Source organism: Sorex fumeus, unplaced genomic scaffold (assembly GCF_029834395.1).
Source record: "Sorex fumeus unplaced genomic scaffold, SorFum_2.1 ptg000021l, whole genome shotgun sequence".
Lineage (NCBI taxonomy): Eukaryota > Metazoa > Chordata > Mammalia > Eulipotyphla > Soricidae > Sorex > Sorex fumeus.
This window is the reverse complement of record NW_026606078.1, coordinates 4,305,001-4,320,877: the sequence shown is the minus strand read 5'-3', so window position 1 is coordinate 4,320,877 and position 15,877 is coordinate 4,305,001. Positions and strand designations below refer to the sequence as shown.

Below are 15,877 nucleotides of genomic sequence, written 5' to 3'. Positions count from 1 at the left end.
ACTTATTCGCCAACGTGGCTTGGCACGTGCCTCAGGCAACCACAAGCAAATGTCCGAACTGGCAAAAGAGTGCAGAGAAGCCATCAAGGATGACCTCAAAAACAGGAGAGCAGCAGTACTGGTAGATGCAGCAGAAGCTGGGAAAAACATTCGTAATGCCTGCCTGTCCTTCACCAATTACAAAACCAAGATGACTGCCCTCTGACATCATGATGGATCTATCACATCTTCCAGAAGGGCAATGGAGAAGATTATTCATGACTTCTACTCAGATCTCTTTAATAGCCACATCCACTTGCCCACATACCACATACCACATGATGGATATGTCGTTCCCAATGTTCTCCCTTCCGAAATCCAACATGCCATCTCGTCGGTAAAGAAACAAAGAGCACCTGGCCCAGACAAGATCAGACCTGAACACCTGAAGAACTTACCATCAGTACTCATCAATACATTGGCTCGATTCTTCACACGCTACCTGTCTGAATTCAAGGTTCCATCCCAATGGAAAACCAGCAAGACCGTACTACTATACAAGAAAGGAGACATCCACAACATTGGCAACTATCGCCCAATCTGCCTATTGTCTGTCATCTACAAACTATTCACTCGAGTCATCCTGAATAGGATTAGCAGAACACTAGATGAAGGACAACCATGTGAACAAGCTGGATTCCGAAAAGGATTCAGTACCATCGACCATATCCACATAGTAACCAAGCTCATTGAGGTATCTCGGGAGTTCAAGATGCCACTCTGTCTAACGTTCATTGATTTAAAGAAGGCCTTTGATTCTGTTGAGACAGAAGCGGTCATAGAAGCCCTAGCCAATCAGGGCGTACAAACTCAATACATCAGGATCCTTCGTGAGCTCTATTGCGGATTCACTACCAAGATCTCACCATTCTACAAAGAAGTAATCATCCATATCAAGAGAGGGGTTCGGCAGGGTGATACCATTTCACCAAAACTCTTCAGTGCCACCCTCGAGAACATCATGCGACGGCTGGAATGGGAAAACATGGGAGTGAAGATAGATGGTCGGCAACTACACCACCTCCGCTTTGCTGATGACATCGTTCTAATAACACCAAACATCAACCAAGCGGCACAAATGCTGAACGACTTTGACCGTGAATGTGGAAAGGTCGGACTACAGCTGAATCTTGCGAAGACAATGTTTATGAGAAACAGCCTTGTTCCTGACGCTCCATTCGCTCTCAATGGAACCACCATCTCCGAATGCAACAGTTATATATACCTAGGTCGAGAAATCAACATGATGAATGACCTGGCACCTGAGTTGCGCAGGAGGAAGAGAGCGGCTTGGAATGCCTTCAAGAGCATTGAAGAAATAACTAAAAGGACAAAGAACCTCCAGCTACGAGCACATCTCTTTGATTCCACTATTCTTCCTGCATTAACATATGCCTCAGAGACCTGGACCCTACGAAAACAGGATGAGAACGCTATTGGGGTCTCTCAAAGAGGAATCGAAAGAACTATGCTTGGAATATCACGATTCACTCAAATGAGAGATAGAATCCGGAGTTCTGATCTTCGTCAACGCTCAAGAATCAGGGACGCTGTCTCATTTGCCAAGACATCAAAAATCAGATGGGCTGGACACGTAATGAGGTTTACAGACAACCGCTGGACTAGAGCCATTACTGATTGGATTCCACGAGACATCAAAAGATCACGTGGACGCCCACCTATAAGATGGTCAGACTTCTTCGTCAAGACCCTAAATGATCGGTTTGAGGCTCTACATGTTCCTAAAACGAACAGATACCATTGGGCTACGCTAGCACGCAACCGGGATGAATGGAGACGTTACTGGCACCCGCTCGAATAAATCGAATAACGGGGATTAAGTGATTAAGTGATCACGATCACGATCACGACCACCCTGTTGTTCGTCGATTGCCTCGAGCAGGTGCCAGTAACGTCTTCTTCGTCCTAGCCCTGAGATTTTTTTTTTTTTTAAAGTGCCATATTCAAGGCTTTTTCAGGGTTAGGAGAATGAGACCCATCATTGTTACTGGTATTGGCATATTGGGTATACCACGGGGAGTTTGCCAGACTCTGCCGTGTGGGCATGTTACATTTGGTAGCCTGCCAGTTTGACCGAATTAGGAATGAGATGATAAGATGATAAGATGATAAGATGATAAGATGCCGCATTCGCGGCCGCGCGCTTCCGGGAGCTGAGTGTGATGATCTCTGGATCCTGGCCGTTGTTGGAGTTACACGGCAGTTGGTGGGTGTAACTGTCTAGTTACTGGCAGGTCCAGTCCCAAACTGTACAGGCTTGGAGATCTCAGCCCCGGGTCCCACACACCTGGGTTCCTCTGTCAGTTCTTTTATGCGTGAGGCTCATCCAAGTGTGTGGAGAGTGCTCTCAGCATGGCCTTGGCTGGGCCTCGGTGGTCTTCAGCTGTTGGGCCCTGGTGGAGACAGTCAGGCATAGGGTAGGAGACTCTGCCTTGTTCTCTCCCAGGAGCTGAGTGTGATGATCTCTGGATCCTGGCCGTTGTTGGAGTTACACGGCAGTTGGTGGGTGTAACTGTCTAGTTACTGGCAGGTCCAGTCCCAAACTGTACAGGCTTGGAGATCTCAGCCCCGGGTCCCACACACCTGGGTTCCTCTGTCAGTTCTTTTATGCGTGAGGCTCATCCAAGTGTGTGGAGAGTGCTCTCAGCATGGCCTTGACTGGGCCTCGGTGGTCTTCAGCTGTTGGGCCCTGGTGGAGACAGTCAGGCATAGGGTAGGAGACTCTGTCTTGTTCTCTCCCAGGAGCTGAGTGATATACATATATATATGGTATACTGTAAATTAAACATTGATTTGATTGTGGAGAGTGCTCTTAACTCCCATATAATTTTTGGGTCAATTGTAGTGCAGATTAGAGCAGATTTGCAAAGTTGGCATTTATTTTTCAGGGCAGCACATCAAATCAGAGCATTACACATGCAAAGGAGAATGTTCTAACACTTATCTACACCCCCCAGTCTCTATAGTGAACATTTAGAAACTACATACAATATGCCATGTAGCACATTTGATGTCAGCATGGTCAAGATAATGATTACAGAACTTTTTTTTCTTAAAAAATACTACAAAGATTGCACATAATGCCCTTTCACTATGAACATTTGGCTTTTCAACAAGCTTAAAGTCTCACAAGTCTTAAACGTCTACCAATCTAAAAAGAGGAACTTTTTCTCACTATTCCACCTGCAAAGCTTCTCCTAACCTTGCAGTATAGGAGAGAGCTTTCAAGTGAGTCAGTTTGACATTGAAGAGGTTTACTGTAAGTTAATACATTTCTCCCACCGCTATGTCCAGATAGGTATATTTCATTTCACAGGTTTTTCTCCAACTTGCACAGGTGAGCTTAAAGTCCTTAAAAGGTATGCTCAGAACCCTGTGATGCTTGCAATTTATTTTAATTCTAGATCAGTGGTTCTCAAATTTGACCACACACTGGAGTCACCCGAACAGATTTAATGCTGAAGCCTGGGTCTCACCCTGAGCTTATTCTGATGAGGTTGCCATGGTTGTGGTTTCAGTCATGGAATTAGTACTGTAAGCACTGTCCTCCCACTGTTCATCAATTTGCTCGAGCAGGCACCAGTAACGTCTCCATTGTGAGACTTCTTGTTACTGTTTTTGGCATATCGAATACGCCACGAGGATCTTGCCAGGCTCTGTCGTGCAGGCAAGATACTATCCGTAGTTTGCCAGGGTTTCTGAAAGGGGCAGAGGAATCAAACCTGGGTCAGCCTCGAGCAAGGCAAACGCCCTACCCACTGTGCTATCTCTCATTAGTAATGGGAAAACACATTAGGACTTTAAAATACTCCACAAGATTCAGTTTCAGAAACCCTTCTTTAGGATAAGGAGAACAAGTTTTCCCCAAGTCTTTAGAAATTTCTCTTCACTCTATGATTTTAGGATTACAATCAAGGCTAAAGGGCATTTAGAAAGTTAATAAAGATAGAAGATATTGAGAATAAATAAAGAATTTCTAAATCTATATATTTTAGAGATTGATGATCTGGCTGCAGTTATAGTACAGAGAGATAAGACGCTGGCCTTGCAAATGGGTATCTTGGTTCCATCTGGAGCTCTACATAAGCCCCCCACCCACACAGCACCTCCTAAGCACCACCAAATGTGACTCAAAACCTTTCCTCCTGCCCCACCCCCTCCCAAATGAGGCTAATGCAATTGCAGAAAGTGATTTTGGAAGGATTTTTATTTTCCCCCAGTGAAGCAAGGTAGTTTTTATTGAGTGAAAATTAGTTAGAAAGACATAAGGAGAGAGAAATAGAGGAATATGTGGTTCATGAGAGAATGTAGACTTTTCTAGAGGGGAAAAAAGCAAAGATACAAGTCTAAGTGAAAACACGAATTTGAAAGAGGAATTTTTTGAACTATCTTTTATACAAAATTCAAGAAATCAAAGCAGGACATTTCTCAGAAGAATTTGAGAATGAGAAGTCTCAAGTCTCAAGATTCTATTTTAAGTTTCTCCAGAGCTAGTTTCATTTAGAAGCCTCAGGAAAGTTTCATTATCTGTCTTATCCTGATAAAGCAAGTTCAGTAAGATGTATTGACTTTTACAGAGATACTTCATTCATATGTCTTAGAGTTCTTCAACATAGTTTAGGTTTTTCATTCTTTTCTTCATTTACCACTAATTTCTAAATAACCAAAATTTCACTTGCAGCTATGGGGTGTTCCCCTTTCTAGTCAAGAGACTCCCTTAGCATCACAGCATGAAAAAGGCAACACTCACTTAGTCGCCTTGTGCCCCATGCCTGGCGCCCCCAGCCAGTTGAGAATCCCAATCTCTCTGCCTTTTATACGCAAAGCACTGGCTGTGGGATGCTGACCAGTGACAATGTCTATGAGCTAGCTCTTCTCTTCAACTGGTCTCTGATTTTCCAAGGTGAAAATATCTGTTGCAAAGCCCAAAGGTCTTCCCAAACACTACGGATTTTAGGATTTTATTTATTTCTTTTTGGTGGGTGGGGTTCAGGCACTCTTCCTTACATCCTGTTCTTTTGCTACCATTGTGCAGGCTACAGAGTTGTTAAAGAAACATCTTGAAGGAACATATTAAAGTCATCTTGGAAAAGTGGCTGAATCAACATCCATCTAGCACTTAGTCTCTATATGAAAATTTTTTCATTCTCACTAAGAAATTTCAAAAGGAGAAATATGAATAGCAATTGTTCAGATGTTATTAAAGTCAAACATACATTTTCCTTGTACTAAGCTAGTGATAGGCATCACTATCTCATGAAACAGGTTTCTAGACAGGGTAATGTGGATTAAAGAAGAAACTCTGATACTAAAAGACATCAGCATCAGACTAGAAGGCTGAACAGAAACAAAAGGTCCTAATAAGATTGTGAAAGGCCATGAAAAATCTCAACTTCTTCCCTTTGACAACATCCTATCAACTGACTCTTATCTACACAGATCGCCTCAGGTGGAGGCCATTTGGGGGAAATAAACCTATAAAACTTATTTTGCAAAGGCAAGCAGTGCATACACACATTCTGGGTCCCCTGAATCTCTCTCTCTCTCTCTCTCTCTCTCTCTCTCTCTCTCTCTCTCTCTCTTTCTATCTCTCTCTCATTTTCCCATGAAGGTATTTTACTTCACTGTTCATCTGTTTCCTGTGAAGGAGGAGGAGAAACATGGGAACCAGGGAACCTGGGCAGAGGAAATGTCTGATTTTCTTCCTCCTTCAAAGATTAGTTCCTCACTGGGCCTGAGGCCTCAGATCCCAGAGAACTCAGATAGTGGGAAAACATTCTTGTGCTATGCTGTGAAGATCAATCAGGTGGAGTTCAAATGCATTTTGATGGCTTCCCACAGGGCTGTTGGAATGCTAGTGCCCGCATCACAAAGAAGACAGAGACTGGGGAAACTTTACAAGTATGAACTCTTCCAGAGGGGAAAATTTACAAGTATGAACTCTTCCAGAGGGACGCCAAGGTGGAAGGAAGAAAGGGAATAATATTCTCTCTCTCTTTTTAACCTTCCTCCTTTCTCACTTCACGCATTACCCAACAACAGTCAGCAAAGCAATCAGGAATGAAGTGTATTATGACACTTGTGTGTATCACTCATTAATTCTTTCATTGACAACTATTATTAAGATTTATGATTCAAAGGTCCTCAGGGGACTTGAAGGAGAAGGGAGCAAAGGTGAGGAGAGGGAATTTCATGTCCTTTTGTTTGTGCTTCTCAAAAATGCATGCTAGGAAGTGTAGAATCCTCAGGACGTGCATGTTTATTAAAAAGTCAGTCTTATTTGTAAGGTTATAAAATATAACTTTATTCATTTGATTTTATTCTATAGTTTAGGTAACATCATTACAAAGCACTAATCATGATATTGATGTACAAAGTTACTGCATCCCCTAACACCAGAGTACCCAAGAACATTCCTCACTGTCCCTATATCAACGTTGATCTATCTCTTCATTCCCTGTACCACTCCCACACTTCTAGGAAATTAACTACCAAGGGTGTCAGTCTTTAGGAGAATGAAGATAATAAATCAGCTCAAATTCACACAACTTAGAGATTTTCTTCATTTCAAAAAGTATTGCTTTATATTATGACAATGGTCACGGTCACGGTGCTCCCATTGTTCATCGATTTGCCGAGCGGGCCCAGTAACGTCTCCATCGTGAGAATTGTTACTGTGTTTGGCATATTGAATACATCACAGGTAGCTTGCCAGGCTCTGCCGTGCGGGCGAGATACTCTCGGTAGCTTGCCGGGCTCTCCAAGAGGGACGGAGGAATCGAAATCAGGTTGGCCATGTTGGCTGCTTGTAAGGCAAATGCCCTACCACTGTGCTATCGCTCCAGCCCTTTATGACAATAGCAACTTAAAATATAAGAAAATGATTTAATTAATAAAAAGAGTTGGGAGAAAAGAGAAATCTCAGAGAATTTTAAATAAATAATATTTATAGTCTACTATGGGCCAAGGGAGACAAGAAAATAAGACCATTAAATGCAATGTAGTGCTCAGGATGTTTCTGGAAGAGGAGAAAAACATGATAATAAAAAAACTCATGAGACTAAATAAAGTTTAGACTTTCATAATAATGTAAAAATGTTTATCTCTTAGTTTTGACAAATATACCATGACTGCGTATGAGCTAAACCTTAGGAGAAACTGGATCAAGGGAATGTAAAATTCTCTTTACTATCTCTATACCTTTTTTGTAAATTTAAAATTATTCCCAAGTAAACATCTAAAAGAAAAAATAACAAGTCAATTTCAAAAAGAATGGATTTTTGGGTTGAATTAAGGGTAAAATTGCTTATCCAAAGTATCTATAATGAATACTTATTAATTTTATAAGAAAATTTATGTTGTTTTTATTATTTATTTTTGATTTTTGGATCATACCTGATGATTCTCAGGGGTAACTCCTGACTCCGCCTTAAAAATTTTTCCTGGTCAAACCACAACACCCAAAAGGAGAGAGAGAGAACAAAAGGGAATGCCCTGTTACAGAGGCAGGGTGGGATGGGGGGGATGGGGGTGGGAGGGATACTGGGACCCGTGGGGGTGGAAAATGGGCACTGGTGGAGGAATGGGTGTTTGATCATTGTACAATCGAAACCCAGCTTTTCCACGAAATTGAAATATCAAAAACACTTCAGAACAGTTTCTACGAAGCAAATATCACACTGATACCAAAAGAAGACAGAGAAACCACAAAGAAAGAGAATTACAGACTGATATCCCTGATGAACACAGATGCAAAGATCCTTAACAAACTACTGGCAAATAGAATCCAACTACTCATCAAAAAGATCATACACCATGACCAAGTAGGATTCATCCCAGGGATGCAAGGATGGTTTAACATTCAGAAATCAATCAACATAATCCATCATATCAACAATAGAAAAGATAAAAAGCATATGATCATATCAATAGATGCAGAAAAGCATTTGACAAGATCCAGCACCCCTTTATGATGAAAACCCTAGCCAAAATGGGTGTAGAGGGGACTTTCCTCAACATAATTAAAGCCATCTACCACAAGCCTACAGCAAGCATCATCCTCAATGGGGAAAAACTGAGAGCCTTCCCTCTAAGATCAGGGACGATACAAGGATGCCCACTATCTCCACTGCTGTTCAATATAGTACTGGAAGTACTTGCAATAACGATTAGGCAAGAAAAAGATATTAAGGGCATTGAGGTAGGAAAGGAAGAAATCAAGTTCTCAATATTTGCAGATGATATGATACTATACTTAGAGAACCCAATAACCTCCACCAAGACACTCCTAGAAACAATAGACTTGTATAGTAAAGTTGCAGGCTATAAAATCAATACCCAAAAGTCCATGGCTTTCCTATACGCAAACAGTGAGAGAGAAGAAAGCGACATGAAAAAAAAAATCCCGTTCACAATTGTTCCCCAGAAAATCAAGTACCTAGGAATCAGCTTACCTAAGGAAGTAAAGGACCTGTAAAAAGAAAACTACAAAACGCTACTTCAGGAAATAAAAGAGGACATGAGGAAATGGAAAGATATCCCCTGCTCATGGGTCGGGAGACTTAACATTGTCAAAATGGCAATACTACCAAAAGCATTGTATAAATTCAATGCAATCCCTATAAGGATACCCATGACATTCTTCAAAGAAATGGAGCAAACACTCCTGAAATTCATACGAAACAATAAGCCCCCACGAATAGCTAAAGCAATTCTTGGGAAAAAGAAAATGGGAGGAATCAACCTCCTTAACTTCAAACTGTACTACAAAGCAGTAATAATTAAAACAGCATGGTACTGGAACAAAGGCAGTACTGCAGACCAGTGGAATAGGGTTGAATACACTGACATCTCCCCTCAATCATATGATCATCTAATCTTTGATAAAGGTGCAAGTAATGTGAAGTGGAGTAAGGAAAGCCTCTTTAAGAAAGTGTGCTGGCAGAATTGGACGGCTACATGCAAAAAAGTGGGCTCAGAACTCTGCCTAACACCATGTACAAAAGATCAAAATGGATTAAAGACCTCAACATCAGACCAGAAACCATAAGGTAGATTGAAGACAAAGTTGGCAAAACCCTCCATGACATTGAGGGTAATGGTATCTTCAAAGATGCCACGCCACTGGCCGAGCAAGTGAAAACAGAGAGAGATAAATGGGACTATCTTAAACTAAGAAGTTTTTGCACCTCAAAAGAAACAGTGACCAAAATACAAAGACAGTCTGCGGAATGGGAAAGGATATTCGCCGAATACACATCTGACAAAGGGTTGATATCAAGGATATACAAAATACTGGTTGAACTCCACAAGAAGAAAACATCCAACCCCATCAAAAAATGGGGCAATGAAATGAACAGAAACTTTCTCAAAGAAGAAATACAAATGGCAAAAAAGCACATGAGAAAATGCTCTACATCATTAATCATCAGGGAGATGCAGATCGAAACCACAATGAGATACCATCTCACACATCAGAGACTGGCCCACATCCAAAAGAACAAAAGCAACCGATGCTGGTGCGGATGTGGCGAGAAAGGGACACTCCTTCACTGTTGATGGGAATGTCGACTGGTTCGGCCCTTCTGGAAAACAGTATGGCTGATGCTCAATAAATTAGAAATTGAGCTCCCATTTGACCCAGCAATACCACTCCTGGAAATATATCCCAGAGAGGCAAAAATGTATAGTCGAAGTGACATCAGCACTTGTTTGTTCATTGCAGCACTCTTTGCAATAGCCAGAAACTGGAAGAAACCTGAATGCCCAAGAACAGATGACTGGTTTAAGAAACTTTGGTACATCTACACAATGGAGTACTATGTAGCTGTTAGAAAAGATGAAGTCATGAAATTTACACACAAGTGGTACAACATGGAAAGTATCATGCTAAGCGAAATGAGTCAGAAAGAGAGGGATAGACATAGAAATATTGCATTCATCTGGGGGATATAAAGAAACAAAATATGAGATTAATACCCAAGAATAGCTGAGATCAGCACCAGGAGGATTACTCCATAGCTTAGAGGCCAGCCAGGCATTCTAGGGGAAAGGGCAGCTCAGATAGAGAAGGGAGTGCCAAATAAAGGATGTTTGGAGGATCCTCCCAGGAGGGGAGATGCATGTTGAAAGTAGACTATGGACTGAATATGTTTGCCACTCAAAGCCTCTTTTGCAGACCAGAACCCCCAAAAGGAGATAGAGAACACAAGGGATCGCCCTGCCACAGAGGGAGGGTGGGATGGGACGGATGGGGTTGGGAAGGATATTATCCATGGTGGTGGAAAATGGGCACTGGTGGAGGGATGGGTATTTGATCATTGTATAATCGAAACCCAAGCACAAAAAATTGTAAATCTACAACTGTACCTCATGGTGTTTCACTAATAATAATAATAAAAAAATAAAAAAAATTAAAAAAAAAGAATTTAAGGTTATGTTTTGGGAAAGAAGACAAGATTTCTTGACCTAATCAACTTATAAATGGCTGAGAAATAGATAAGTTCTAATCACTACATTTAAGAGGTGCTTTTACTCAGTCTCAACTTTAGATTAAGACTGGGAGTCGGGAGGGAGAAATTTGTTATTTTCTCAGGTTTCTAGCACAAATTAAGAATTTTCTCATCAGCCCTTATCTCTCAAATAGTTGGCCTTCAAGTGGTGAATGCCCAAACTTGGGTTTGGTAGCAGGTCTTTTATCTTTATTTTACTATTTATTTTATTATCTATTTACTGGTGCCTGCTCAAGCAAATCAAAGATCAACAGTATGACAAGTGATACAAGTGAAGTGACCTATTTATTTGGTTTTGGGTCATTCCTACGATTATCAGGGACCATGCAGTTGTGTGAATCCAAACTGGGGATCCTGCATGTAGAGCATGTGCTCCAGTCTATTGAACCATTACTCTGGTCCCTGTATTTTTCTTTACAAATTATGGAATGGTGTCAAGCATATTAAAAAGTCAAAGCTTTCAGAGAAGTATCAGTGATGCCACTATTAGATATCAGAGCACTAAGACTTCATTCTGTCAAAGAAAGTGTCTACTGAGACATTCCCTAAGAAAGCAGACACAGGACATGACTTGATTTTCAATAGATTATTCTCAGTCCATTGTAAACAGACTGTGAAAAAATACCAAAGCACTGTCCTCCTGTTGCTCAAGCGGGCCCAGTAACATCTCCATTGTGAGGCTCATTGTTACTGTCTTTGGCATATCGAATACTTCATGGGTAGCTTGCTAGATTCTCCAAGAGGGGTGGAGGAATTGCGGAGGAATCAAACCCAGCTCAGCCGGCTGGCCACACGCAAGGCAAATGCCCTACCACTGTGCTATCGCTCCAGCCCTCTAAAGGCCAGTGCAGTAATCTAGGCATGGGATTATGGTATCGGACCAGCTGGTACACAAAGATATAAAACATAAATTTAGCCCAATTGCTATAAGTAACATCCTAAATAATTCTTTTGTTGGGGGTAGGTATTGGACAACATCCAGCTGTGCTCTGGACTACATTCTGGTTGTGTGCTTAGGAATCTCTCCTGGTGATGCTCAAGAGACCACATGCGGTGCCAGCATTAAACCTTACCCCTGTACTGTCTCTCTGCCCCTTAAACACACACACACAAAACACACACACAAACACACACACAAACACACACACATACACACACATACACACACACACATATATATGTATACATGCATACATATAGAGAAATCTTTAAATTACATATATGTAGTTTATTTGGGGGGTGGACACTTTTGCTAAGCTCGGGGACCTCATGTGTTGCTGCGCGTCAGACCTGATTTGGGTGCTGGCAAGGGAAGCACATTACCCACTGTGCTATCTTTCTGATCCCTAACCTTTATCTTTTTTTAATTTTCTGGGATGCTTTTCAAAGTGGCTACACCATTATATTCCCCCCTTGCCCCATCCTACCCTCTTCAGAAGTGATCCATGTACAAAGAGCCAGAAGCGAGCAGTAGCCCTGAGCATAGCCTGGTATGTTCCAAAAACAAAAAGGAAAATTAATAAATAAAAATAAAGACACAGAGGAGAAAAGAAAAAGAAAAATAAAGTGGGAAAGGGGAAAGAGGAAGAGGACGAGGAGAGGAATAAAAAGAGAAAGAAGGAAGAAGGGAGAGGTGAGGGAAGAGAGTCTCGAGAAGAAGTGCATTATGTCTGAGGTTGGTTCCCACCTTGCTCTGTGAGCTACAAGGATAGACTCCAGGTACCCAGGATTCTAAGCTGTAAGGAACAGTTGGAAAATAAATGAATGTATGCATGCACATTATTGTACAATATTAGAGGTACTTTGGGTCCTTATTTAGAACTTTGCTGTTTGTGCTTCCAGAAAATTATTATAGGAAATTCTCATTCATATCAATTAGACTATGACAAAAATTCATTTTGTGATCTACAGTTTTGCTTAAAGTAGCAATTTTCAAGAATCCACTGATATTCTTAATGAATTAAGTAAAGAATTAATCTGTTGGGCTGATGTTCTAATATTTTGTTGAGATGTCTACATATGTCTTTATATGTCTTTATAACACCCTGAACTCTGCGCCAGGCTGTTTTCACTCGGGGCGCCCCAGAGGGTGGTGGGCGAGAGCTCTCCCCATCCCAAGGGACCCCGGCCTGGCAGCCGACCTCCACTACCCAACTGCTGCCAAAGCAGCCACACGACACATCATAAGACACTTCCTATCCATTTTCCATAATTACCACACCATGTTTGATGGAGTTCAGACAGCACGCAACTATATATATATATATATATATATATATATATATATATAGTTATATATATAAGATATATGAAGGACAACCATGTGAACAAGCTGGATTCCGAAAAGGATTCAGTACCATTGACCATATCCACACAATAACCAAGCTCATTGAGGTATCTCGGGAGTTCAAGATGCCGCTCTGTCTAACGTTCATTGATTTAAAGAAGGCCTTTGATTCTGTTGAGACGGAAGCGGTCATGGAAGCCCTAGCCAATCAGGGCGTACAAACTCAATACATCAGGATCCTTCGTGAGCTCTATTGCGGATTCACTACCAAGATCTCACCGTTCTACAAAGAAGTAATCATCCATATCAAGAGAGGGGTTCGGCAGGGTGATACCATTTCACCAAAACTCTTCAGTGCCACCCTCGAGAACATCATGCGACGGCTGGAATGGGAAAACATGGGAGTGAAGATAGATGGTCGGCAACTACACCACCTCCGCTTTGCTGATGACATCGTTCTAATAACACCAAACATCAGCCAAGCAGCACAAATGCTGGCGGACTTTGACCGTGAGTGTGGAAAGGTAGGACTACAGCTGAATCTTACGAAGACAATGTTTATGAGAAACAGCCTTGTTCCTGATGCTCCATTCGCTCTCAACGGAACCACCATCTCCGAATGCAACAGTTATATATACCTAGGTCGAGAAATCAACATGATGAATGACCTGGCACCTGAGTTGCGCAGGAGGAAGAGAGCGGCTTGGAATGCCTTCAAGAGCATTGAAGAAATAACTAAAAGGACAAAGAACCTCCAGCTACGAGCACATCTCTTTGATTCCACTATTCTTCCTGCATTAACATATGCCTCAGAGACCTGGACCCTACGAAAACAGGATGAGAACGCTATTGGGGTCTCTCAAAGAGGAATCGAAAGAACTATGCTTGGAATATCACGATTCACTCAAATGAGAGATAGAATCCGGAGTTCTGATCTTCGTCAACGCTCAAGAATCAGGGACGCTGTCTCATTTGCCAAGACATCAAAAATCAGATGGGCTGGACACGTAATGAGGTTTACAGACAACCGCTGGACTAGAGCCATTACTGATTGGATTCCACGAGACATCAAAAGATCACGTGGACGCCCACCTATAAGATGGTCAGACTTCTTCATCAAGACCCTAAATGATCGGTTTGAGGCTCTACATGTTCCTAAAACGAACAGATACCATTGGGCTACGCTAGCACGCAACCGGGATGAATGGAGACGTTACTGGCACCCGCTCAAATAAATCGATGAATAACGGGGATTAAGTGATTAAGTGATTAAGTGATATATATGATATATATATCTTACCTCTCACAGAGTCCAGCAAGCTTCCGAGAGTATCCCACCAGCATGGGCAGAGCCTGGCAAGCTCCCCATGGCGTATTCAATATGCTAAAACCAGTAACTATAACAGGTCTCATTCCCCTGACCCTGAAAGAGCCTACAGTTGGGAAAGACAAGTAAGGAGAGGCTGCTAAAATCTCAGGGCTGGGACGAATAGAGACGTTACTGGTGCCCACTCAAGTAACTCGACGAACAACTGGATGACAGTGATACAGTGGTACAGTGATATCTTTATAACAGTTTCAAGTTATTTTCTCGGGCCAACTTTGCTAGAATTTGGTAGCAGTATTGTTTTTATCTTGCATACTGCTTGCTTTCTCATAAGTGCCAGGGTTGCTCAGGATCTTGTGGCATTGGTATTCTAGGTAATTGTATTCTTTCCACTTTTCTGGTCCATTCTAACCCTCTAAATCATAATAAACAGATACTTTGGTATAAGTTCCACCATTTGGAGGGTAAAAGAATGCCACTTATTATCATTATCTTTGATTTCGAGCCATGACTTGTAAAATCCTGGTTGTCCTAGCTAAATTAATGTGGGGTAAGACTGGTATTCTAGACTGTCTTGGTCACTTCTAAATTGAGTCTCCTATTAATTCCATCATCTTTCTGGAAGTTATTTATTGAAAATAATGCAAATTCTGTATGGTTTTGCCAAAATCATTTGTTTTTGTGGATTAATTGCTGAAATGAGCTTATTATGCCTTCAAAGAGCCGCTCACCTTCCCACCACTTCCCTATACTCCTGGAGGCCCCTGCAGTTACCCCCAAAACCAATTCCAGCACTACCATGTATGCTCTTCCACTGGTCTGGATTTCCCAGAAATCCTAAATATATTTCTAAAGAGAACAAAAAGCTTCACTAAATTTTGGACCTGTGCATGCCTGAATAATCTGGGGCATAATGGAGGAGTGTGGGTTAGTCCAGTGCCTGCTCAAGCAGAGGTCATGGCAGCCACTTGCTCTCACAATCCAAAGTTGCTGCCCTGCCCTTGGCCGGACTCTACTATCTCTGGACAGACATTAATATTAATCTTTTGAAATGAGATATTAATCTGAGATTTATGTATTGCTATTAGTAATATTATGTATTAAGCTAAAAATTCACGTATGCAGGTTTTGTGACTGAAATCTTCAGGATTTCTCCTGGTTGTGATAGGCTACCTCTCCTTACCTCTCTGTACTTCTGGAAGCCCTGTCATTCATGTCCACACAACTGCCACCAATTTAAAAAGCTACTCTAGTTGTACCTTTCTGATAAAAATACTGAACTCCCTGAACTAACACAGTGAACTCTAGGTATCTATATTGCAAACCATAATGCAGAAAAGAAGAGAAAGAGAGAAAGAAGAAAAGTGCCTGCCATAGAATCAGGCTGGGGTGATGATGGGGTAGATGTTGGGAGGGACACTGGGGACATCGGGTATGAGAAAACTACACCGGTGGAGTGATGGGTGTTGGAACACCATAGGACTAAACTCAATCACGAGCAGCTTTGAAATGATCATGGTGATTTTGTGTGTGTGTGTGTGTGTGTGTGTGTGTGTATGTGCATGCGCGCGTGCTGTTCAAGTAAGCAGATGTAAAATGCAGACATGTGGGTTTTTCTTTACTCCTTTCTCTGTCATTTTTGGCAGCAGGTAAGCCCCAGAAAGAGGATACTACAAAGAAGTTAATCAAAGC

At 41.7% G+C, this 15,877-nt stretch overlaps 1 protein-coding gene across 2 annotated transcripts in view; it reads right to left on the bottom strand.

The window, feature by feature from the left end:
- Positions 1-15,877, bottom strand: part of SLC35F3 (solute carrier family 35 member F3) — a 631,678-nt gene that overhangs the window by 294,115 nt on the left and 321,686 nt on the right. The gene's annotated exons all lie outside the window — the stretch shown is intronic.